The sequence below is a fragment of the Pseudophryne corroboree genome, chromosome 10 (genome assembly GCF_028390025.1).
Source record: "Pseudophryne corroboree isolate aPseCor3 chromosome 10, aPseCor3.hap2, whole genome shotgun sequence".
In the NCBI taxonomy this organism is placed as follows: Eukaryota; Metazoa; Chordata; class Amphibia; order Anura; family Myobatrachidae; genus Pseudophryne; species Pseudophryne corroboree.
Window position 1 is genome coordinate 208,717,638 of NC_086453.1, and position 24,231 is coordinate 208,741,868.

The following is a 24,231-nucleotide window of genomic DNA, read 5'->3' on the forward strand; positions in this document are numbered from 1 at the left end:
CCGGAATCTGGCCACATTTCCCATATGTGCTGGGCTTGGATCAGTGGAAACTTTTGCTGGCATTAGCCTATAAAAGTCCATAGGCTTCTTTCCGCATTTTCCACTGAGAGAGTTCCAATTGGATCCCTCCCAGCTCCTCTACATCTGAGAGACTCTCACCTGCTACATCTGAGAGACGTGTCATGAAAATGACTTACTTCCAATGTAAATGAACCCCAAAGTCAGTAAGATCTACTTGTTGAAGAAAAGACACCGATATTTTTCAGGATTTGTTTGTGTATTGTGTTTTACAAGAGGTTCCATATACTGTAAGTAGCCATGAGAAACCTTATTTAAAATGCATGTAGCAATATGGATCACTGTGCTTTATAACCAATGCAGGGAATGGCACTGATGATACCATTTGAATGTATATATCTCGGATTTATTCCCCCCCCCCCCCAAGAATGTAACAGCTATATAATGGGGGTAAGGTGCAATCAGGGAGATTGCTGGTCTATTCAGGGAGTCAGGGAGATTGCTGCTATTTCAGGGAGTCTCCTGCAGAATGAGCAGGGCCGGTGCAAGGTTTCTTGGCACCCTAGGCAAAACTTCTGCCCACTGCCCTTCCCCCTACCCTCCCTTCAGGTGAAATGCATGATGCTGCTCTCCCCCATCCCCAGTCTGTTGTATGGCTGCTCTCTTCTCCCCATCTCCCAAGTCTGTGTTGTTTCCTGCTGCTCTCACCCCCCACCCCCCCACACACACTCTTTTAAATGTCTTCTGTTCTATCCCCTCCACCATCCGTGTGCATGCTGCTACTTATCCACCCCCAGACTGTGTGCATGCCTGCTGCTCATCTCTGCCCCCCCCCCCGACTGCTGCTCTCCCCCACTTTCCTTATCAAATGCAGAGAGCAGTGGCGTAACTACTGCCCCCGCAGCCCTCGCGGTGGCTTGGGGGCGAGGGGCTGCGGGGGCGCCGCCACTGATTTAGAGCAGATTGACATGCGGACGAACGTCCGCATGTCAATCTGTTGTCACTAGCCCCCCGCTGTGAAGTAGGGACACGGAGGGCACAGCGTGCGCCTCTCCTGTGTCCCTCTGAGTCTCCGGCGTGTCGGGGGGCGTGTCCTATGAAAAGGGGGCGTGGCTTCACGGAGGACCCGCGATCGCGGGCCACGCCCCTGTTTCGTCACTGAGGGGGCATGTCCAGCGCTCTGTGAGCTGCTGGCATGCCCTCTCTCCCACTGTCTGCGCTGAATAGACGCTGTGCGCATGCGCACAGCGTCTATTCACTACTGCTCTGCTATGCAGAGCAGTGACTGTAGGAGCCTCCCACTGCGGGACACTGCGGGAGGTATGCATATATGGCACTGAGGGGGCATATATGGAACAGGGGGGGGCACTGAGGGGGCATATATGGCCTGAGGGGGCATATATGGCACTGGGGTGGCACTGAGGGGCATATATGGCTCTGGGGGCACTGAGGGGGCATATATGGCACTGGGGGGGCACAGAGTGGTCATATATGGCACTGAGGGGGCATATATGGCACTGCGGGGGGCACTGAGGGGGCATATATGGCACTGAGGGGGCATATATGGCACTGGGGGGCACTGAGGGCATATATGGCACTGGGGGGCACTGAGGGGGCATAGATGGCACTGGGGGGCACTGAGGGGGCATATATGGCACTGGGGAGGCACTGAGGGGGCATATATGGCACTGAGGGGGCATATATGGCACTGAGGGGGCATATATGGCACTGGTGGGGCACTGAGGGGGCATATATGGCACTGGGGGGGCACTGAGGGGGCATATATGGCACTGGGGGGTACTGAGGGGGCATATATGGCACTGGGGGGCACTGAGGGGGCATATATGGCACTGGGGAGGCACTGAGGGGGCATATATGGCACTGGGGAGGCACTGAGGGGGCATATATGGCACTGGGGGGGCACTGAGGGGGCATATATGGCACTGTATGTGTACCTGGCACATGGGGGGCTATATTTGGCACTGGGGGCACGTGAGCACCTGGCATTGTGGGGGAATATCTGGCACTGGGGGCATATGTGGCACTGGGGGGAGAGGCTATATTTGGCACTGGGGGCATGTGAGTACCTGGCACCGTGGGGGAATATCTGGCACTGAGGACATATGTGGCACTGGGAGCACAGCCCTAGCAACAAGCACTACCCCCTAGCAATGAGCATGACACCCAGTGCATGAAACCCCTGGCAACGAGCATGACACCGAGTGCATGAAACACCTGGCAACGAGCATGACACCCTGAGCGTGAAAACCCCTGGCACCGTGCATGGAACCAAGAGCATGAAACCCCTGGCAAGGAGCAGGTAATTTAAAAGTAATTAGAAACCTTAATGTAGGACTTAATGTGTAATGGGCATTACGGTGTGTGGCATAATGTATCACGGACATTGCGGTGTGTGTCAGAATGTGTCACAGGCATTACGGTGTGTGGCAAACTATATCACGGGCATTGTGGTATGTGGTATAATGTCTCAGGGGCATTGCAGTGTGGCATAGGGCATAACGGGCATTGCGGTATGTGTCACAGGCATTACGGTGTATGGTATACTAGATCACGGGCATTGTGGTATGTGGTATAATGTTTCACGGTCATTGCAGTGTGTGGCATAATGTATAATGGGCATTGCGGTGTGTGGCATAATGTGTCAGGCATTACGGTGTCTGTATACTATATCACGGGCATTGTGGTATGTGGTATAATGTCTCAGGGTCATTGCAGTGTGGCATAATGTATAACGGGCATTGCGGTGTGTGTCATAATGTATCACGGACATTGCGGTGTGTGGTATACTATATCATGGGCATTGTGGTATGTGGTATAATGTCTCAGGTTCATTGCAGTGTGTGTCATAATGTATCACGGACATTGCGGTGTGTGGTATACTATATCATGGGCATTGTGGTATGTGCTATAATGTATCAGGGGCATTGCAGTGTGTAGCATAATGTATAACGGGCATTGCGATTCCTGTCATAATGTGTCACAGACATTACGGTGTGTGGCATAATGTGTCGGGGGCATTACGGTGTGTGCATATTGTGTCATGTGCATTATTGTGTGTGGCATAATGTCTGAGGGCCTTTGCAGTATGTGGCATAATGTATACTGGGCATTACTATAAGGAGGAAAAATGACAAATAATGGAAGGGGCATGAATCAGGATTATTTTTCTTTCCTGTGGTGGCTAACGTCTGGGCGTGCAGGTTGCAAAACTGGGGTATAAGGTAGTCTATTCCTGCAATGCCACGCCTCTTTATGCGAAGCCGCGCCCATTTAAACAAAACCATGCCCCTTTCTGGCGCCGCGCGCCTTCGGCGCGCACTTGTTTGTCCCTTTCCTAGTGCCAATTATGGGGGGGGGGGGCGCCGAAGAATTTTTTGGCTTGGGGGAGAAAAATTACTAGTTACGCCACTGGCAGAGAGTGCACTGTGCAGCTATCTTACCTGCAGGCTGTGATGCAGAGTTGGGACTGAGTAGTCTGTGAAAGAGCCTGGAATGAAGAGCAGTGCCGCACGTCACCCCCAGCCAGGACTCCAGGAGCTGTCAAAGTTACTGCCTGTGCCGGGTGGAGGTGGAGCTGGAGGCTGCAATACAAGAGCTTGGCAGTCGCGACTACTGTAGATACGGATGGTCTTCAGTTTGCCGGCTGTCGGGATCCTGGCGCACAGTAGCGCGCCATCGTGCCCGCAAGGGGCTCATTTGTGCTCACCCAGCTGTCGGTATGCCGGCGGTTGGGATTCCAGTGCCGGTATGCTGGCCACCGGCATACCATACTAAAACCCGTAGATACGAGTGCCAGGGGGATCACGGTCGCTGTGAGAGGTAGGACCACACTACCTTTTTCATGCAGCTGTAGCAGGCTGCCCCCTCAGATCCTGGTGCCCCTAGGCAGCTGCCTAAAGCTGCCTAGTGGAAGCTCCAGCCCTGAGAATGAGGGTGGGTAGGCAACTATGGTGCACATTTTAAATGACACAGTATGCAAAGGCAAATCTCATGCATTCTGGGTAATATCCACTGTATGTGACCTTTAATGACATAGAGTACTTGGGAAGGACCTAAAAGTTTTTGGTTTAAAGTTGTGATCTGACCCTGCCTATTGCCCCTGTTAATATATTCACTTGCAACATGATAAATGAAACTTTGTGAGCCCAATAAACCCTTCAACTTCTTTATCGTTTGCCACATCATCATACAGAGGTACAGCATTTAGCATTGTTACACAACACTAATTACTGTAGCATACAGCATAATGGCTGGACATACATTGCAGATATAGTAAGCACTGTAGAAAGATCATTGTCTCTCCCTATGTATATTATAATGCCCCGCTCATCATTTCATTTCACAATCCTTACGTTCATTGCAAACTTGCTCAATATTGTTTTTAGTGTTCCCATGCACCTGTTGCCTGTATCCTGCGACAGATATTCTGGGCCTGATTCTGAGTCGGCTGCAGATACGGCTGCACCTGCATATTTATACTAAGTCCTTCCCTGGTGTAAATTTGTGTGTCTGAATGTATAAGTCCATGGGCACTGGAATACTGCTTGGTATGTCTATCAAGGCCACCATCAATTGCATTATCGGAACTTGCACCAGTCCAATGGCAGGTGCAGTTTCTCCACACGAGTATTGCCTCCTATGCGAGCCGTGACCATCTCAGTATACAACAGCTTTCAGCAACTCACACAAGATACTCCCATAAGACGCCCATAAGACGGACCATTACTGTGCATCTTTTTGTTCACCACCCTGTTATCTGCCAGTCACTGTCCATGAATGCCCCTTAAATATCTGATACTGTGTATCCAAATTGGTACTGCAACTCTGGGCCTGATTCTTGTTTGTAGGTAAAGCAAAAAAAAGCAACTACTGTAACTTTGTGTCAGGAACAAACCATGGCCCTCATTCCGAGTTGTTCGCTCGCAAGCTGCTTTAAGCAGCATTGCACACGCTAAGCCGCCACCTACTGGGAGTGAATCTTAGCTTAGCAGAATTGCGAACGAAAGATTCTCAAAATTGCGAATAGAAATTTCTTAGCAGTTTCTGAGTAGCTCGACACTTACTCTGCCACTGCGATCAGTTCAGTCAGTTTCGTTCCTGGTTTGACGTCACAAACACACCCAGCGTTCGCCCAGACACTCCCCCGTTTCTCCAGCCACTCCCGCGTTTTTCCCAGAAACGGCAGCGTTTTTTCACACACACCCATAAAACGGCCAGTTTCTGCCCAGAAACACCCACTTCCTGTCAATCACACTCCGATCACCAGAACGAAGAAAATTCCTTGTAATGCCGTGAGTAAAATACCTAACTGTTGACTAAAATAACTAAGCGCATGCGCTCTGCGAACATTGCGCATGCGCAGTAAGCTACTAATCGCAAAATAGAGAAAATCGGCAACGAGCGAACAACTCGGAATGACCCCCCATGTTGCCATGTAAAGGGAGAAAATAGATTTTGATTTTTTTTCTGTGCAGGGCAAATATTGGCGGCTTTTGTATGTAGCCCACAAATGTTAGCTTTATTTTTACACTGCAATTTAGATTTCAGTCTGAACACACCCTACCCAAATCTAACTCTCTCGGCAAATGTTACATCTGCCCCACCTGCAATACGGACTCAGTATGATATTCTGGCTGTCGGGATCCTGGCGGTCAGGAGAACGACGCTAGGATCCCGACAGCAAGAATACCGGGGGCGAGCGCAGCATGTCCCCTCGCAGGATCGCTGTGCTCGACACGCTTCAGGCCCAGTGGCGACCTTAGGTCACCACAGGGTTATATTCCCCCCTCGGGTAGTGGCGTGGACCACCACCTGGGTGGGGATTCCAGCCGGCGGTCGGGATTCTGACCACCGGTATTTCACCGGGTGTCGGGATTCTGGTGTCGGAATCCTGACAGCCGGGTTTCTCGACAGCCAACAAAATTAATGCCTCCCTGCAGTACAACATGGTTTATCCCAGTTACTTGCTTTTTTACTTTACATACAAAATTGGGACATACTGTATGCACGCTGCAACTCAGATGCACGCACATACAAAATACTCCGATCCACTGTCTCTGACATCGCCGCTGCATCTGACCTTTGGGAGTTAACTTAAAACAATACTCATGAGAAACAATAGTTTGAAGGAATCCATACTTGATTTGTTCTAGGGAAAAGAGGTGTCACCTAGCAACAGTTGGTGGGTTAGTCAGCAAGCCTCACAAATGGCTGTCAGCAATGTAAAGTAAAATAGATTTCACTCCCTTGTATGCGCTCACTGAGGAAATGGTGTATATGTGCACCAGAGGGGAGGATTCAGAAGTGGATGCTATAGTATAGCTGCTGCGTCTTTGTAAAATGATGCTAAAGCTGCATCAGAAGACTTAAGTAAAAAGTCGCCCACTGCTGACTTCTGTGATCCATTGCTGTATCTGATAAAGCAGCATTACATCGACTGTGTCACCATCGGACATTTCAGTAGCTGTCAGGATTCTTAGGCTGTCCAGTGAAATCACACTGCCAGGGGCCAGTTAAGCTGCATTTGAAGATGCAGCCACTGGTTTTAGTACGCACAGAGACACGCCCCTGTTTTCTGGAATGCTGCCCAATGCTGCCTCCACCACCAATGCCAACAGCATGTCAATTATACTGTGGTGTTTGGGGCACTGTGAGCAACATCGCATCCCCAGATCTACACATGCACAGTACGGCTCCTGCGCAGGTCCAAAACAATCAGGACATAGAATCCACCTCTGAATCAGCCCCAGAGAGTTGGACGCAAACAGAATTGCAAAATGCAACTGAAAAAGTAGGATGTCTTTATTTTGACATTTTTTCCTCCTCATCCATCCCCTACGTAACCTCCCTGTTCAAGCCATAGACAATGAGGCACCACCAAGACATTTTTCTACTTGCACCACTGGATGTGTCTGAGTCTGCAACTGTAAATTTCTATGCAGTTGTAAAGATTCAAGTGGATTACTTGCGACGGACCACCCTGCAGTTGCTCAGATGATCAATGGTGCGACCGATGTGTGACTGATGGTGCGTCTTTGTACACAAATGACGGATCAGAGATGCCATCATGGGCATCTCTTAACAAATGCCTGTTGTAGCATTATTAGCATATTTTCGTAGAGTCTCTGCGTGTGCAATCGTAAGAAGACACATCAGAATAGGTAAGCACTGCATGCAGCCCCGGAGGAACCACACAACATGCTCTGACAGTACAAACACCAGTATACAGACTAAACTATTTAATGGATACATTTAAATAAGGACTGCCTTAATCAAAGACAATGGGGTTGATTCGGCTTGGTAAAGGCATAGGGCAGCAGTATCTCACACAAAAATGTTTGTTCCCCTTAGGTAGTGAGCACTTTTGTGTGACACAGGCAAGAAGGGGTGCTTGTTGCCGGCGCTCAAAATGCCACAACAACGGTGATTCACAACCTTCGCTTGGAAGTAAATTCCCCTCTCGGTTTTTGCATAAAACTAAAGAAATCATTAGTAAACAGAATCACTTTAGTAGACACAACAATATTTGTAGAACCAGCAGCCATCTATTGATTTACTGTTGGAACCTTATTCATTTATTTAATTAGATCCAATTTTTTTCTGCAATTGTTTTGACTACAGTGCAGTGTTCTACTATTCACTGTTTTTGTTTTTTTTGTGGGATGCCACTGTATGTGGGATGCCTATATGAACTGGAGTTGACCTCTCTCTTGGGATGTGTAAGTAATAAAAAGTAGCATGAGGGTTCTGAGGGGGTGGTTATTTACTATTGGTGTGTCTCCTGCCTTTCCTGTACCATTTTCTGTACAGGTTTATATGTGTTCTCCAAGTGCAAGCATCCCTGGCAGATATTAAAAATGAGCCTGACAGGTCTAGCTGGGAGAGTATAGCGTACTCGTAAAGATGAATATTAAGGGGGTCATTCCGAGTTGTTCGCTCGCAAGTGAATTTTAGCAGATTTGCTCATGCTAAGCCGCCGCCTACTGGGAGTGAATCTTAGCATCTTAAAATTGCGAACGATGTATTCGCAATATTGCGATTACACACCTCGTAGCAGTTTCTGAGTAGCTTCAGACTTACTCGGCATCTGCGATCATTTCACTGCTTGTCGTTCCTGGTTTGACGTCACAAACACACCCAGCGTTCGCCCAGACACTCCTCCGTTTCTCCAGCCACTCCTGCGTTTTTTCCGGAAACGGTAGCGTTTTTTCCCACACGCCCATAAAACGGCCTGTTTCCGCCCAGTAACACCCATTTCCTGTCAATCACATTACGATCGCCAGAACGATGAAATGCCGTGAGTAAAATTCCTAAGTGCATAGCAAATTTACTTGGCGCAGTCGCAGTGCGGACATTGCGCATGCGCATTAAGCGGAAAATCGCTGCGATGCGAAGATTTTTACCGAGCGAACAACTCGAAATGACCCCCTAAATACAATATTACCATATTATTAACCCCAACACTCAACACCACACCAGAGGTAAGGACAATAGTCCTAGTGCTATCATCATTAAGGCTGGGTATTCTAGGAGGGGGGAATGCAGTTTTTTGGAATCATGGTGGCGGAAACTTCACACTGCTGGTCTCCCCTCTAAGTCAAGTGGTGGTTAATGTAAAACTGGATGAGCCCCATGCTCATTGTCCCCTCATTTTCTCACACTACAGTAGCTACATAGGAATGTGATGTGCACCGGAAATTTTTCGGGTTTTGTGTTTTGGTTTTGGATTCGGTTCCGCGGCCGTGTTTTGGATTCGGACGCATTTTGGCAAAACCTCCCTGAAAATATTTTGTCGCATTCGGGTGTTTTTTTACAAACCCCCCTCAAAAACAGCTTAAATCATAGAATTTGGGGGTCATTTTGATCCCATAGTATTATTAACCTCAATAACCATAATTTCACTCATTTTCAGTCTATTCTGAACACCTCACACCTCACAATATTATTTTTAGTCCTAAAATTTGCACCGAGGTCGCTGGATGACTAAGCTAAGCATCCCCAAGTGGCTGACACAAACACCTGGCCCATCTAGGAGTGGCACTGCAGTGTCAGGCAGGATGGCACTTCAAAAAAATTGTCCCCAAACAGCACATGATGCAAAGAAAAAAAGAGGCGCACCAAGGTCGCTGTGTGACTAAGCTAAGCGACACAAGTGGCCGACACAAACACCTGGCCCATCTAGGAGTGGCACTGCAGTGTCAGGCAGGATGGCACTTCAAAAAAATTGTCCCCAAACAGCACATGATGCAAAGAAAAAAAGAGGCGCACCAAGGTCGCTGTGTGACTAAGCTAAGCGACACAAGTGGCCGACACAAACACCTAGCCCATCTAGGAGTGGCACTGCAGTGTCAGGCAGGATGGCACTTTAAAAAAATTGTCCCCAAACAGCACATGATGCAAAGAAAAAAAGAGGCGCACCAAGGTCGCTGTGTGACTAAGCTAAGCGACACAAGTGGCCGACACAAACACCTGGCCCATCTAGGAGTGGCACTGCAGTGTCAGGCAGGATGGCATTTCAAAAAAATTGTCCCCAAACAGCACATGATGCAAAGAAAAATGAAAGAAAAAAGAGGTGCAAGATGGAATTGTCCTTGGGCCCTCCCACCCACTCTTATGTTGTATAAACAGTACATGCACACTTTAACGGACCCATCATTTCAGCGACAGGGTCTGCCACATGACTGTGACTGAAATGACTGGTTGGTTTGGGCCCCCACCAAAAAAGAAGCAATCAATCTCTCCTTGCACAAACTAGCTCTACAGAGGCAAGATGTCCACCTCATCATCATCCTCCGATTCCTCACCCCTTTCACTGTGTACATCCCCCTCCTCACAGATTATTAATTCGTCCCCACTGGAATCCACCATCTCAGGTCCCTGTGTACTTTCTGGAGACAATTGCTGGTGAATGTCTCCACAGAGGAATTGATTATAATTCATTTTGATGAACATCATCTTCTCCACATTTTCTGGAAGAAGCCTCGTACGCCGATTGCTGACAAGGTGAGCGGCTGCACTAAACACTCTTTCGGAGTACACACTGGAGGGTGGGCAACTTAGGTAAAATAAAGCCAGTTTCTGCAAGGGCCTCCAAATTGCCTCTTTTTCCTGCCAGTATACGTATGGACTGTCTGACGTGCCTACTTGGATGCGGTCACTCATATAATCCTCCACCATTCTTTCAATGGTGACAGAATCATATGCAGTGACAGTAGACGACATGTCAGTAATCGTTGACAGGTCCTTCAGTCCGGACCAGATGTCAGCACTCGCTCCAGACTGCCCTGCATCACCGCCAGCGGGTGGGCTCGGAATTCTTAGCCTTTTCCTCGCACCCCTAGTTGCGGGAGAATGTGAAGGAGGAGCTGTTGACGGGTCACGTTCCGCTTGACTTGACAATTTTCTCACCAGCAGGTCTTTGAACCTCTGCAGACTTGTGTCTGCCGGAAAGAGAGATACAACGTAGGTTTTAAATCTAGGATCGAGCACGGTGGCCAAAATGTAGTGCTCTGATTTCAACAGATTGACCACCCGTGAATCCTGGTTAAGCGAATTAAGGGCTCCATCCACAAGTCCCACATGCCTAGCGGAATCGCTCTGTTTTAGCTCCTCCTTCAATCTCTCCAGCTTCTTCTGCAAAAGTCTGATGAGGGGAATGACCTGACTCAGGCTGGCAGTGTCTGAACTGACTTCACGTGTGGCAAGTTCAAAGGGTTGCAGAACCTTGCACAACGTTGAAATTAGTGATGAGCGGGTTCGGTTTCTCGGAAACCGAACCCCCCCGAACTTCACGCTTTTTACACGGGTCCGAGGCAGACTCGGATCTTCCCGCCTTGCTCGGTTAACCCGAGCGCGCCCGAACGTCATCATCCCGCTGTCGGATTCTCGCGAGGCTCGGATTCTATCGCGAGACTCGGATTCTATATAAGGAGCCGCGCGTCGCCGCCATTTTCACACGTGCATTGAGATTGATAGGGAGAGGACGTGGCTGGCGTCCTCTCCGTTTAGAGTAGACTAGAGAGTAGTAGAGACACTTGATTTACTAATTTTGGGGAGCATATTAGGAGTACTACTTGCTGATAGTGTGACCAGTGACCACCAGTTTAATTAATCCGTTCTCTGCCTGAAAAAAAACGATACACAGTGTGACACAGTCACATACCATATCTGTGCTCAGCCTCAGTGTGCTGCATCATCTATGTAATACTGTATATCTGACTGTGCTGAGTGCTCACTGCTCACACAGCTTAATTGTGGGGGAGACTGGGGAGCAGTTATAGCAGGAGTACATATTTTAACAGTGCACACTTTTGCTGCCAGAGTGCCACTGCCAGTGTGACTGACCAGTGACCACTGACCACCAGTATATTGTGATTGTCTGCCTGAAAAAGTTAAACACTCGTCGTGTGGTGTTTTTATTCTATAAACGCATTCTGCTGACAGTGTCCAGCAGGTCCGTCATTATATAATATATACCTGTCCGGCTGCAGTAGTGATATATATATATTTTTTATATCATTATCATCCAGTCTATATTAGCACTGCAGCAGACGCAGTACGGTAGTCCACGGCTGTAGCTACCTCTGTGTCGGCAGTCGCTCGTCCATCCATAATTGTATACCACCTACCCGTGGTGTTTTTTTTTTCTCTATCTTCTTGATACTAGTAGCTTACTTTAGGAGTCTGCAGTGCTGAGCTGACAGTGTCCAGCAGGTCCGTCATTATATAATATATACCTGTCCGGCTGCAGTAGTGATATATATATATTTTTTATATCATTATCATCCAGTCTATATTAGCAGCAGATGCAGTACGGTAGTCCACGGCTGTAGCTACCTCTGTGTCGGCAGTCGCTCGTCCATCCATAATTGTATACCACCTACCCGTGGTGTTTTTTTTTTTTTTCTATCTTCTTGATACTAGTAGCTTACTTTAGGAGTCTGCAGTGCTGAGCTGACAGTGTCCAGCAGGTCCGTCATTATATAATATATACCTGTCCGGCTGCAGTAGTGATATATATATATTTTATATCTCATTATCATCCAGTCTATATTAGCAGCAGACGCAGTATGGTAGTCCACGGCTGTAGCTACCTCTGTGTCGGCAGTCGCTCGTCCATCCATAATTGTATACCACCTACCCGTGGTGTTTTTTTTTTTTTCTATCTTCTTGATACTAGTAGCTTACTTTAGGAGTCTGCAGTGCTGAGCTGACAGTGTCCAGCAGGTCCATCATTATATAATATATACCTGTCCGGCTGCAGTAGTGATATATATATATATTTTATATCATTATCATCCAGTCTATATTAGCAGCAGACGCAGTACGGTAGTCCACGGCTGTAGCTACCTCTGTGTCGGCAGTCGCTCGTCCATCCATAATTGTATACCACCTACCTGTGGTGGTTTTTTTTTCTATCTTCTTGATACTACTAGTAGCTTACTTTAGGAGTCTGCAGTGCTGAGCTGACAGTGTCCAGCAGGTCCGTCATTATATAATATATACCTGTCCGGCTGCAGTAGTGATATATATATATATTTTATATCTCATTATCATCTAGTCTATATTAGCAGCAGACGCAGTACGGTAGTCCACGGCTGTAGCTACCTCTGTGTCGGCAGTCGCTCGTCCATCCATAATTGTATACCACCTACCCGTGGTGTTTTTTTTTTTTTCTATCTTCTTGATACTAGTAGCTTACTTTAGGAGTCTGCAGTGCTGACAGTGTCCAGCAGGTCCGTCATTATATAATATATACCTGTCCGGCTGCAGTAGTGATATATATATATTTTTTATATCATTATCATCCAGTCTATATTAGCAGCAGACGCAGTACGGTAGTCCACGGCTGTAGCTACCTCTGTGTCGGCAGTCGCTCGTCCATCCATAAGTATACTAGTATCCATCCATCTCCATTGTTTACCTGAGGTGCCTTTTAGTTGTGCCTATTAAAATATGGAGAACAAAAATGTTGAGGTTCCAAAAATAGGGAAAGATCAAGATCGACTTCCACCTCGTGCTGAAGCTGCTGCCACTAGTCATGGCCGAGACGATGAAATGCCAGCAACGTCGTCTGCCAAGGCCGATGCCCAATGTCATAGTACAGAGCATGTAAAATCCAAAACACCAAATATCAGTAAAAAAAAGGACTCAAAAATCTAAAATAAAATTGTCAGAGGAGAAGCGTAAACTTGCCAATATGCCATTTACCACACGGAGTGGCAAGGAACGGCTGAGGCCCTGGCCTATGTTCATGGCTAGTGGTTCAGCTTCACATGAGGATGGAAGCACTCAGCCTCTCGCTAGAAAAATGAAAAGACTCAAGCTGGCAAAAGCACAGCATAGAACTGTGCGTTCTTCGAAATCACAAATCCACAAGGAGAGTCCAATTGTGTCGTTTGCGATGCCTGACCTTCCCAACACTGGACGTGAAGAGCATGCGCCTTCCACCATTTGCACGCCCCCTGCAAGTGCTGGAAGGAGCACCCGCAGTCCTGTTCCTGATAGTCAGATTGAAGATGTCAGTGTTGAAGTACACCAGGATGAGGAGGATATGGGTGTTGCTGGCGCTGGGGAGGAAATTGACCAGGAGGATTCTGATGGTGAGGTGGTTTGTTTAAGTCAGGCACCCGGGGAGACACCTGTTGTCCGTGGGAGGAATATGGCCATTGACATGCCTGGTGAAAATACCAAAAAAATCAGCTCTTCGGTGTGGAAGTATTTCAACAGAAATGCGGACAACATTTGTCAAGCCGTGTGTTGCCTTTGTCAAGCTGTAATAAGTAGGGGTAAGGACGTTAACCACCTCGGAACATCCTCCCTTATACGTCACCTGCAGCGCATTCATCATAAGTCAGTGACAAGTTCAAAAACTTTGGGCGACAGCGGAAGCAGTCCACTGACCAGTAAATCCCTTCCTCTTGTAACCAAGTTCACGCAAACCACCCCACCAACTCCCTCAGTGTCAATTTCCTCCTTCCCCAGGAATGCCAATAGTCCTGCAGGCCATGTCACTGGCAATTCTGACGAGTCTTCTCCTGCCTGGGATTCCTCCGATGCATCCTTGCGTGTAACGCCTACTGCTGCTGGCGCTGCTGTTGTTGCTGCTGGGAGTCGATGGTCATCCCAGAGGGGAAGTCGTACTCTTAAGACCACTTTTACTACTTCCACCAAGCAATTGACTGTCCAACAGTCCTTTGCGAGGAAGATGAAATATCACAGCAGTCATCCTGCTGCAAAGCGGATAACTGAGGCCTTGGCATCCTGGGCGGTGAGAAACGTGGTTCCGGTATCCATCATTACTGCAGAGCCAACTAGAGACTTGTTGGAGGTACTGTGTCCCCGGTACCAAATACCATCTAGGTTCCATTTTTCTAGGCAGGCGATACCGAAAATGTACACAGACCTCAGAAAAAGACTCACCAGTGTCCTAAAAAATGCAGTTGTACCCAATGTCCACTTAACCACGGACATGTGGACAAGTGGAGCAGGGCAGGCTCAGGACTATATGACTGTGACAGCCAACTGGGTAGATGTATGGACTCCCGCCGCAAGAACAGCAGCGGCGGCACCAGTAGCAGCATCTCGCAAACGCCAACTCTTTCCTAGGCAGGCTACGCTTTGTATCACCGCTTTCCAGAATACGCACACAGCTAAAAACCTCTTACGGCAACTGAGGAAGATCATCGCAGAATGGCTTACCCCAATTGGACTCTCCTGTGGATTTGTGGCATCGGACAACGCCAGCAATATTGTGTGTGCATTAAATCTGGGCAAATTCCAGCACGTCCCATGTTTTGCACATACCTTGAATTTGGTGGTGCAGAATTATTTAAAAAACGAGAGGGGCGTGCAAGAGATGCTGTCGGTGGCCAGAAGAATTGCGGGACACTTTCGACGTACAGGCACCACGTACAGAAGACTGGAGCACCACCAAAAACGCCTGAACCTGCCCTGCCATCATCTGAAGCAAGAAGTGGTAACGAGGTGGAATTCAACCCTCTATATGCTTCAGAGGTTGGAGGAGCAGCAAAAGGCCTTTCAAGCCTATACAACTGAGCACGATATAGGAGGTGGAATGCACCTGTCTCAAGCGCAGTGGAGAATGATTTCAACGTTGTGCAAGGTTCTGCAACCTTTTGAACTTGCCACACGTGAAGTCAGTTCAGACACTGCCAGCCTGAGTCAGGTCATTCCCCTCATCAGGCTTTTGCAGAAGAAGCTGGAGACATTGAAGGAGGAGCTAACACAGAGCGATTCCGCTAGGCATGTGGGACTTGTGGATGGAGCCCTTAATTCGCTTAACAAGGATTCACGGGTGGTCAATCTGTTGAAATCAGAGCACTACATTTTGGCCACCGTGCTCGATCCTAGATTTAAAACCTACCTTGGATCTCTCTTTCCGGCAGACACAAGTCTGCTGGGGTTCAAAGAACTGCTGGTGACAAAATTGTCAAGTCAAGCGGAACGCGACCTGTCAACATCTCCTCCTTCACATTCTCCCGCAACTGGGGGTGCGAGGAAAAGGCTCAGAATTCCGAGCCCACCCGCTGGCGGTGATGCAGGGCAGTCTGGAGTGACTGCTGATGCTGACATCTGGTCCGGACTGAAGGACCTGACAACGATTACGGACATGTCGTCTACTGTCACTGCATATGATTCTCTCCCCATTGAAAGAATGGTGGAGGATTATATGAGTGACCGCATCCAAGTAGGCACGTCAGACAGTCCGTACTTATACTGGCAGGAAAAAGAGGCAATTTGGAGGCCCTTGCACAAACTGGCTTTATTCTACCTAAGTTGCCCTCCCACAAGTGTGTACTCCGAAAGAGTGTTTAGTGCCGCCGCTCACCTTGTCAGCAATCGGCGTACGAGGTTACATCCAGAAAATGTGGAGAAGATGATGTTCATTAAAATGAATTATAATCAATTCCTCCGTGGAGACATTGACCAGCAGCAATTGCCTCCACAAAGTACACAGGGAGCTGAGATGGTGGATTCCAGTGGGGACGAATTGATAATCTGTGAGGAGGGGGATGTACACGGTGATATATCGGAGGATGATGATGAGGTGGACATCTTGCCTCTGTAGAGCCAGTTTGTGCAAGGAGAGATTAATTGCTTCTTTTTTGGTGGGGGTCCAAACCAACCCGTCATTTCAGTCACAGTCGTGTGGCAGACCCTGTCACTGAAATGATGGGTTGGTTAAAGTGTGCATGTCCTGTTTATACAACATAAGGGTGGGTGGGAGGGCCCAAGGACAATTCCATCTTGCACCTCTTTTTTCTTTCATTTTTCTTTGCGTCATGTGCTGTTTGGGGGGTGTTTTTTGGAAGGGCCATCCTGCGTGACACTGCAGTGCCACTCCTAGATGGGCCAGGTGTTTGTGTCGGCCACTAGGGTCGCTTAGCTTACTCACACAGCGACCTCATTGCGCCTCTTTTTTTCTTTGCGTCATGTGCTGTTTGGGGAGTGTTTTTTGGAAGGGCCATCCTGCGTGACACTGCAGTGCCACTCCTAGATGGGCCAGGTGTTTGTGTCGGCCACTAGGGTCGCTTAGCTTACTCACACAGCTACCTCATTGCGCCTCTTTTTTTCTTTGCGTCATGTGCTGTTTGGGGAGTGTTTTTTGGAAGGGCCATCCTGCGTGACACTGCAGTGCCACTCCTAGATGGGCCAGGTGTTTGTGTCGGCCACTAGGGTCGCTTAGCTTACTCACACAGCTACCTCATTGCGCCTCTTTTTTTCTTTGCGTCATGTGCTGTTTGGGGAGTGTTTTTTGTAAGGGCCATCCTGCGTGACACTGCAGTGCCACTCCTAGATGGGCCAGGTGTTTGTGTCGGCCACTAGGGTCGCTTAGCTTACTCACACAGCTACCTCATTGCGCCTCTTTTTTTCTTTGCGTCATGTGCTGTTTGGGGAGTGTTTTTTGGAAGGGCCATCCTGCGTGACACTGCAGTGCCACTCCTAGATGGGCCAGGTGTTTGTGTCGGCCACTAGGGTCGCTTAGCTTACTCACACAGCTACCTCATTGCGCCTCTTTTTTTCTTTGCGTCATGTGCTGTTTGGGGAGTGTTTTTTGGAAGGGCCATCCTGCGTGACACTGCAGTGCCACTCCTAGATGGGCCAGGTGTTTGTGTCGGCCACTTGGGTCGCTTAGCTTAGCCATCCAGCGACCTCGGTGCAAATTTTAGGACTAAAAATAATATTGTGAGGTGTGAGGTGTTCAGAATAGACTGAAAATGAGTGGAAATTATGGTTATTGAGGTTAATAATACTTTGGGATCAAAATGACCCCCAAATTCTATGATTTAAGCTGTTTTTTAGGGTTTTTTGAAAAAAACACCCGAATCCAAAACACACCCGAATCCGACAAAAAAAAATTCGGTGAGGTTTTGCCAAAACGCGTTCGAACCTAAAACACGGCCGCGGAACCGAACCCAAAACCAAAACACAAAACCCGAAAAATTTCCGGTGCTCATCACTAGTTGAAATCATTCTCCACTGCGCTTGAGTCAGGTGCATTCCCCCTCCTTTGCCTATATCGTGGGCAGATGTATAGGCTTGAATGGCCTTTTGCTGCTCCTCCATCCTCTGAAGCATATAGAGGGTTTAATTCCACCTCGTTACCACCTCTTGCTTCAGATGATGGCAGGGCAGGTTCAGGACTGTTTGCTGGTGCTCCAGTCTTCGGCACGCGGTGGCTGAATGCCGAAAGTGGCCCGCAATTCTTCGGGCCACCGACAGCATCTCTTGCACGCCCCTGTCGTTTTTTAAATAATTCTGCACCACCAAATTCAATGTATGTGCAAAACATGGGATGTGTTGGAATTTGCCCAGATGTAATGCACGCACAATATTGCTGGTGTTGTCCGATGTCACAAATCCCTAGGAGAGTCCAATTGGGGTAAGCCATTCTGCGATGATGTTCCTCAGTTTCCGTAAGAGGTTGTCAGCTGTGTGCCTCTTATAGAAAGCGGTGATACAAAGCGTAGCCTGCCTAGGAACGAGTTGGCATTTGCAAGATGCTGCTACTGGTGCTGCCGCTGCTGTTCTTGCTGCGGGAGGCAATACATCTACCCAGTGGGCTGTCACAGTCATATAGTCCTGAGTCTGCCCTGCTCCACTTGTCCACATGTCCGTGGTTAAGTGGACATTGGGTACAACTGCATTTGTTAGGACACTGGTGACTCTTTTTCTGAGGTCTGTGTACATTTTCGGTATCGCCTGCCTAGAGAAATGGAACCTAGATGGTATTTGGTACCGGGGACACAGTACCTCAATAAAGTCTCTAGTTGCCTCTGAATTAACGGTGGATACCGGAACCACGTTTCTCACCACCCAGGCTGACAAGACCTGAGTTATCCGCTTTGCAGCAGGATGACTGCTGTGATATTTCATCTTCCTCGCAAAGGACTGTTGGACAGTCAATTGCTTACTGGAAGTAGTACAAGTGGTCTTCCGACTTCCCCTCTGGGATGCCGATCGACTCCCAGCAGCAACAACAGCAGCGCCAGCAGCAGTAGGCGTTACACTCAAGGATGCATCGGAGGAATCCCAGGCAGGAGAGGACTCGTCAGACTTGCCAGTGACATGGCCTGCAGGACTATTGGCTTTCCTGTGTAAGGTGGAAATTGACACTGAGGGAGTTGATGGTGTGGTTTTCAGGAGCTTGGTTACAAGAGGAAGGTATTTACTGGTCAGTGGACTGCTTCCGCTGTCATCCAAAGTTTTTGAACTTGTCACTGACTTCTGATGAATGCGGTCCAGGTGACGTATAAGGGAGGATGTTCCTAGGTGGTTAACGTCCTTACCCCTACTTATTACAGCTTGACAACGGCAACACACAGCTTGACACCTGTTGTCCGCATTTGTGTTGAAATAATTCCACACGAAGAGGTGATTTTTTTTGTATTTTGACCAGGCATGTCAATGGCCATATTCGTCCCATGGACAACAGGTGTCTCCCTGGGTGCCTGACTTAAACAAACCACCTCACCATCAGAATCCTCCTTGTCAATTTCCTCCCCAGCGCCAGCAACACCCATATCCTCATCCTGGTGTACTTCAACAGTGACATCTTCAATTTGACTATCAGGAACAGGACTGCGGGTGCTCCTTCCAGCACTTGCAGGGGGCGTGCAAATGGTGGAAGGTGCAAGCTCTTCCCGTCCAGTGTTGGGAAGGTCAGGTATCGCAACCGACACAATTGGACTCTCCTTGGGGATTTGTGATTTAGAAGAACGCACAGTTCTTTGCTGTGCTTTTGCCAGCTTAAGTCTTTTCATTTTTCTAGCGAGAGGATGAGTGCTTCAATCCTCATGTGAATCTGAACCACTAGCCATGAACATAGGCCAGGGCCTCAGCCGTTCCTTGCCACTCCGTGTGGTAAATGGCATATTGGCAAGTTTACGCTTCTCATCAGACGCTTTCAATTTTGATTTTTGGGTAATTTTACTGAACTTTTGTTTTTTGGATTTTACATGCTCTCTACTATGACATTGGGCATCGGCCTTGGCAGACGACGTTGATGGCATTTCATCGTCTCGGCCATGACTAGTGGCAGCAGCTTCAGCACGAGGTGGAAGTGGATCTTGATCTTTCCCTATTTTAACCTCCACATTTTTGTTCTCCATTTTTTAATGTGTGGAATTATATGCCAGTATCAATAGCAATGGCCTACTACTATATATTCTGCGCACAACTGAAATGCACCACAGGTATGGATGGATAGTATACTTGACGACACAGAGGTAGGTAGAGCAGTGGCCTTCTGTACCGTACTGCTATATATACTGGTGGTCACTGTCAGCAAAACTCTGCACTGTACTCCTCCTATATAATATACTGGTGGTAGCCAGTAAAGCAGTGTGAGCACAGATATATGCAGCACACTGAGCACAGATATGGAGTGTTTTTCAGGCAGATAACGTATACTGGTGGTCACTGGTCAGCAAAACTCTGCACTGTACTCCTCCTATATAATACAGCTGCTCCCCAGTCCCCACAATTAAGCAGTGTGAGCACAGATATATGCAGCACACTGAGCACAGATATGGAGTGTTTTTCAGGCAGACAACGTATACTGGTGGTCACTGGTCAGCAAAACTCTGCACTGTACTCCTCCTATATAATACAGCTGCTCCCTAGTCCCCACAATTAAGCAGTGTGAGCACAGATATATGCAGCACACTGAGCACAGATATGGAGTGTTTTTCAGGCAGACAACGTATACTGGTGGTCACTGGTCAGCAAAACTCTGCACTGTACTCCTCCTATATAATACAGCTGCTCCCCAGTCCCCACAATTAAGCAGTGTGAGCACAGATATATGCAGCACACTGAGCACAGATATGGAGTGTTTTTCAGGCAGACAACGTATACTGGTGGTCACTGGTCAGCAAAACTCTGCACTGTACTCCTCCTATATAATACAGCTGCTCCCCAGTCCCCACAATTAAGCAGTGTGAGCACAGATATATGCAGCACACTGAGCACAGATATGGAGTGTTTTTCAGGCAGACAACGTATACTGGTGGTCACTGGTCAGCAAAACTCTGCACTGTACTCCTCCTATATAATACAGCTGCTCCCCAGTGCCCACAATTAAGCAGTGTGAGCACAGATATATGCAGCACACTGAGCACAGATATGGAGTGTTTTTCAGGCAGACAACGTATACTGGTGGTCACTGGTCAGCAAAACTCTGCACTGTACTCCTCCTATATAATACAGCTGCTCCCCAGTCCCCACAATTAAGCAGTGTGAGCACAGATATTTGCAGCACACTGAGCACAGATATGGAGTGTTTTTCAGGCAGACAACGTATACTGGTGGTCACTGGTCAGCAAAACTCTGCACTGTACTCCTCCTATATAATACAGCTGCTCCCCAGTCCCCACAATTAAGCAGTGTGAGCACAGATATATGCAGCACACTGAGCACAGATATGGAGTGTTTTTCAGGCAGACAACGTATACTGGTGGTCACTGGTCAGCAAAACTCTGCACTGTACTCCTCCTATATAATACAGCTGCTCCCCAGTGCCCACAATAAAGCAGTGTGAGCACAGATATATGCAGCACACTGAGCACAGATATGGAGTGTTTTTCAGGCAGACAACGTATACTGGTGGTCACTGGTCAGCAAAACTCTGCACTGTACTCCTCCTATATAATACAGCTGCTCCCCAGTCCCCACAATTAAGCAGTGTGAGCACAGATATTTGCAGCACACTGAGCACCGATATGGAGTGTTTTTCAGGCAGACAACGTATACTGGTGGTCACTGGTCAGCAAAACTCTGCACTGTACTCCTCCTATATAATACAGCTGCTCCCCAGTCCCCACAATTAAGCAGTGTGATCACAGATATATGCAGCACACTGAGCACAGATATGGAGTGTTTTTCAGGCAGACAACGTATACTGGTGGTCACTGGTCAGCAAAACTCTGCACTGTACTCCTCCTATATAATACAGCTGCTCCCCAGTCCCCACAATTAAGCAGTGTGAGCACAGATATATGCAGCACACTGAGCACAGATATGGAGTGTTTTTCAGGCAGACAACGTATACTGGTGGTCATTGGTCAGCAAAACTCTGCACTGTACTCCTCCTATATAATACAGCTGCTCCCCAGTGCCCACAATAAAGCAGTGTGAGCACAGATATATGCAGCACACTGAGCACAGATATGGAGTGTTTTTTCAGGCAGACAACGTATACTGGTGGTCACTGGTCAGCAAAACTCTGCACTGTACTCCTCCTATATAATACAGCTGCTCCCCAGTCCCCACAATTAAGCAGTGTGAGCACAGATATATGCAGCACACTGAGCACAGATATGGAGTGTTTTTCAGGCAGACAACGTATACTGGTGGTCACTGGTCAGCAAAACTCTGCACTGTACTCCTCCTATATAATACAGCTGCTCCCCAGTCCCCACAATTAAGCAATAAGCAGCACAGCCACAAATATTATTAATAAACGGAGAGAACGCCAGCCACGTCCTCTCCCTAACATTTCCAATGCACGAGTGAAAATGGCGGCGACGCGCGGCTGCTTACATAGAATCCGAATCTCGCGAGAATCCGACAGCGGGATGATGACGTTCGGGCGCGCTCGGATAAACTGAGCCATACGGGAGAATCCGAGTATGCCTCGGACCCGTGTAAAATGGGTGAAGTTCGGGGGGGTTCGGTTTCCGAGGAACCGAACCCGCTCATCACTACATAGGATTCAAGGTAATGTAATTATGTGACCGGCCTCAATACCGACGTCTACATCCTGCTTCCTGAAAATCCCGACAGTCGGCATGCTGACTAACAGGGACTATTCCCACGACACCCATAGAGTGGGAATTGAAACTGTGGCGAGCGTTGTTGCGCTTGACCCTCCAGCCAGCATTCTAATCCCCGGGCTCCTGGCGTCAGTATGGTGACCGGCTGGATCCTAAGCGCCGGTCACCCAACCCCTTTCAAGACCTGGTTTTATCAAATCTAGAAACTGGCACAGTTCTAGAAACATGTGCAGTGCTACAAAACTTCTGCAGATTCATGGTCGGTTTATGGCAACATAGTAGTTTAGAAACCAATGGAGAAAGATGGTGGCTTCTTTTAGAAGGTCAAATTGACCTTTAGTAGATAGTTTTTAAGGTAGGAACCAGCAGTCATCTAGAATGTTCCCAATTAGTTTGCAAGCACCCTGCAAAACTTATCTTTAGTAAATTTACAAACATGATCTAAAGATGTTCCAACATCCCACTACTCTCAAAATATCACAAGCACCCGCTTTCGAATAAATCCATATTTATAGCACACACACACACGCACACACACGCACACACGCACACACGCACACACACAGAAATACACACACACACACACACACACACACACACACACACACACACACACACACACACACCCCTCTACCGGAATACAGATGTGTCCTCATACATCTAGCCTCAATACGCCATGTAGCAAGGAGTGCCTGATGCAAGTGAGCCACTAGATCCTCTGCAACTCTGCCAGCATGGAGGGTAATTCAGAGTTGATCGCAGCAGCAAATTTGTTAGCAGTCGGGCAAAACCATGAGCACTGCAGGTGGGGCAGATACAATATTTGCAGAGAGAGTTAGATGTGGGTGGGTTATTTTGTTTCTGTGCAGAGTAAATACTGACTGCTTTATTTGTCTATGCAATTTAGATTTCAGTTTGAACACACCACACCCAAATCTACTCTCTCTGCACATGTTATATCTGCCCCCCCCCCTCCCCCTGCAGTGCACATGGGGTTCATTCCAAGTTGATCGCTAGCTGCTTTCGTTCGCTGTGCAGCGATCAGGCAAAAAATCGGCACTTCTGCGCATGTGTATGCGGCGCAATGCGCACACGCGTCATACTAATACAACGAACGATGTAGTTTCACACAAGGGGGTATATTTACTAAAATTCGTATTTTTCCGAATGAGGTTAAAGTTCAATCACGAATGACATCGAAAGTGTAAAAGTGCAACTTTTTGAATTTATTACGACTAATTTACTAAGCTGTCGTATTCTGCATTTTCGTATTTACCGATGTCGATGTCATTCGTATTTTTTGCCAGTGTTTTACGGGAGTGAATTGTAAAACACTGCCGACTTTAACTCAATGAATCTCGGCCGGATCTGTGAGATCCGTGCTGGGCTTCATTGTGCACCTTTTGTAAAAAATAAAACATTGTTAAAATTTAAAAAAAAAATGCGTGGGGTCCCCCCTCCTAAGCAAAACCAGCCTCGGGCTCTTTGAGCCGGTCCTGGTTGAAAAAATATGGGGAAAAAAGTGACCGGGGTTCCCCCATATTTAATAAACCAGCAACGGGCTCTGCGCCTGGTCCTGGTTCCAAAAATACGGGGGACAAAAAGCGTAGGGGCCCCCCCTATTTCTGAAACCAGCACCGGGCTCCACTAGCCAGATACATAATGCCACAGCCGGGGGACACTTTTATATTGGTCCCTGCGGCCCTGGCATTTACATACCCAACTAGTCACCCCTGGCCGGGGTACCCTGGAGGAGTGGGGACCCCTTCAATCAAGGGGTCCCCCCCTCCAGCCACCCAAGGGCCAGGGGTGAAGCCCGAGGCTGTCCCCCCCATCCAAGGGCGGCGGATGGGGGGCTGATAGCCTTTTTGTCAAAATTTGAATATTGTTTTTA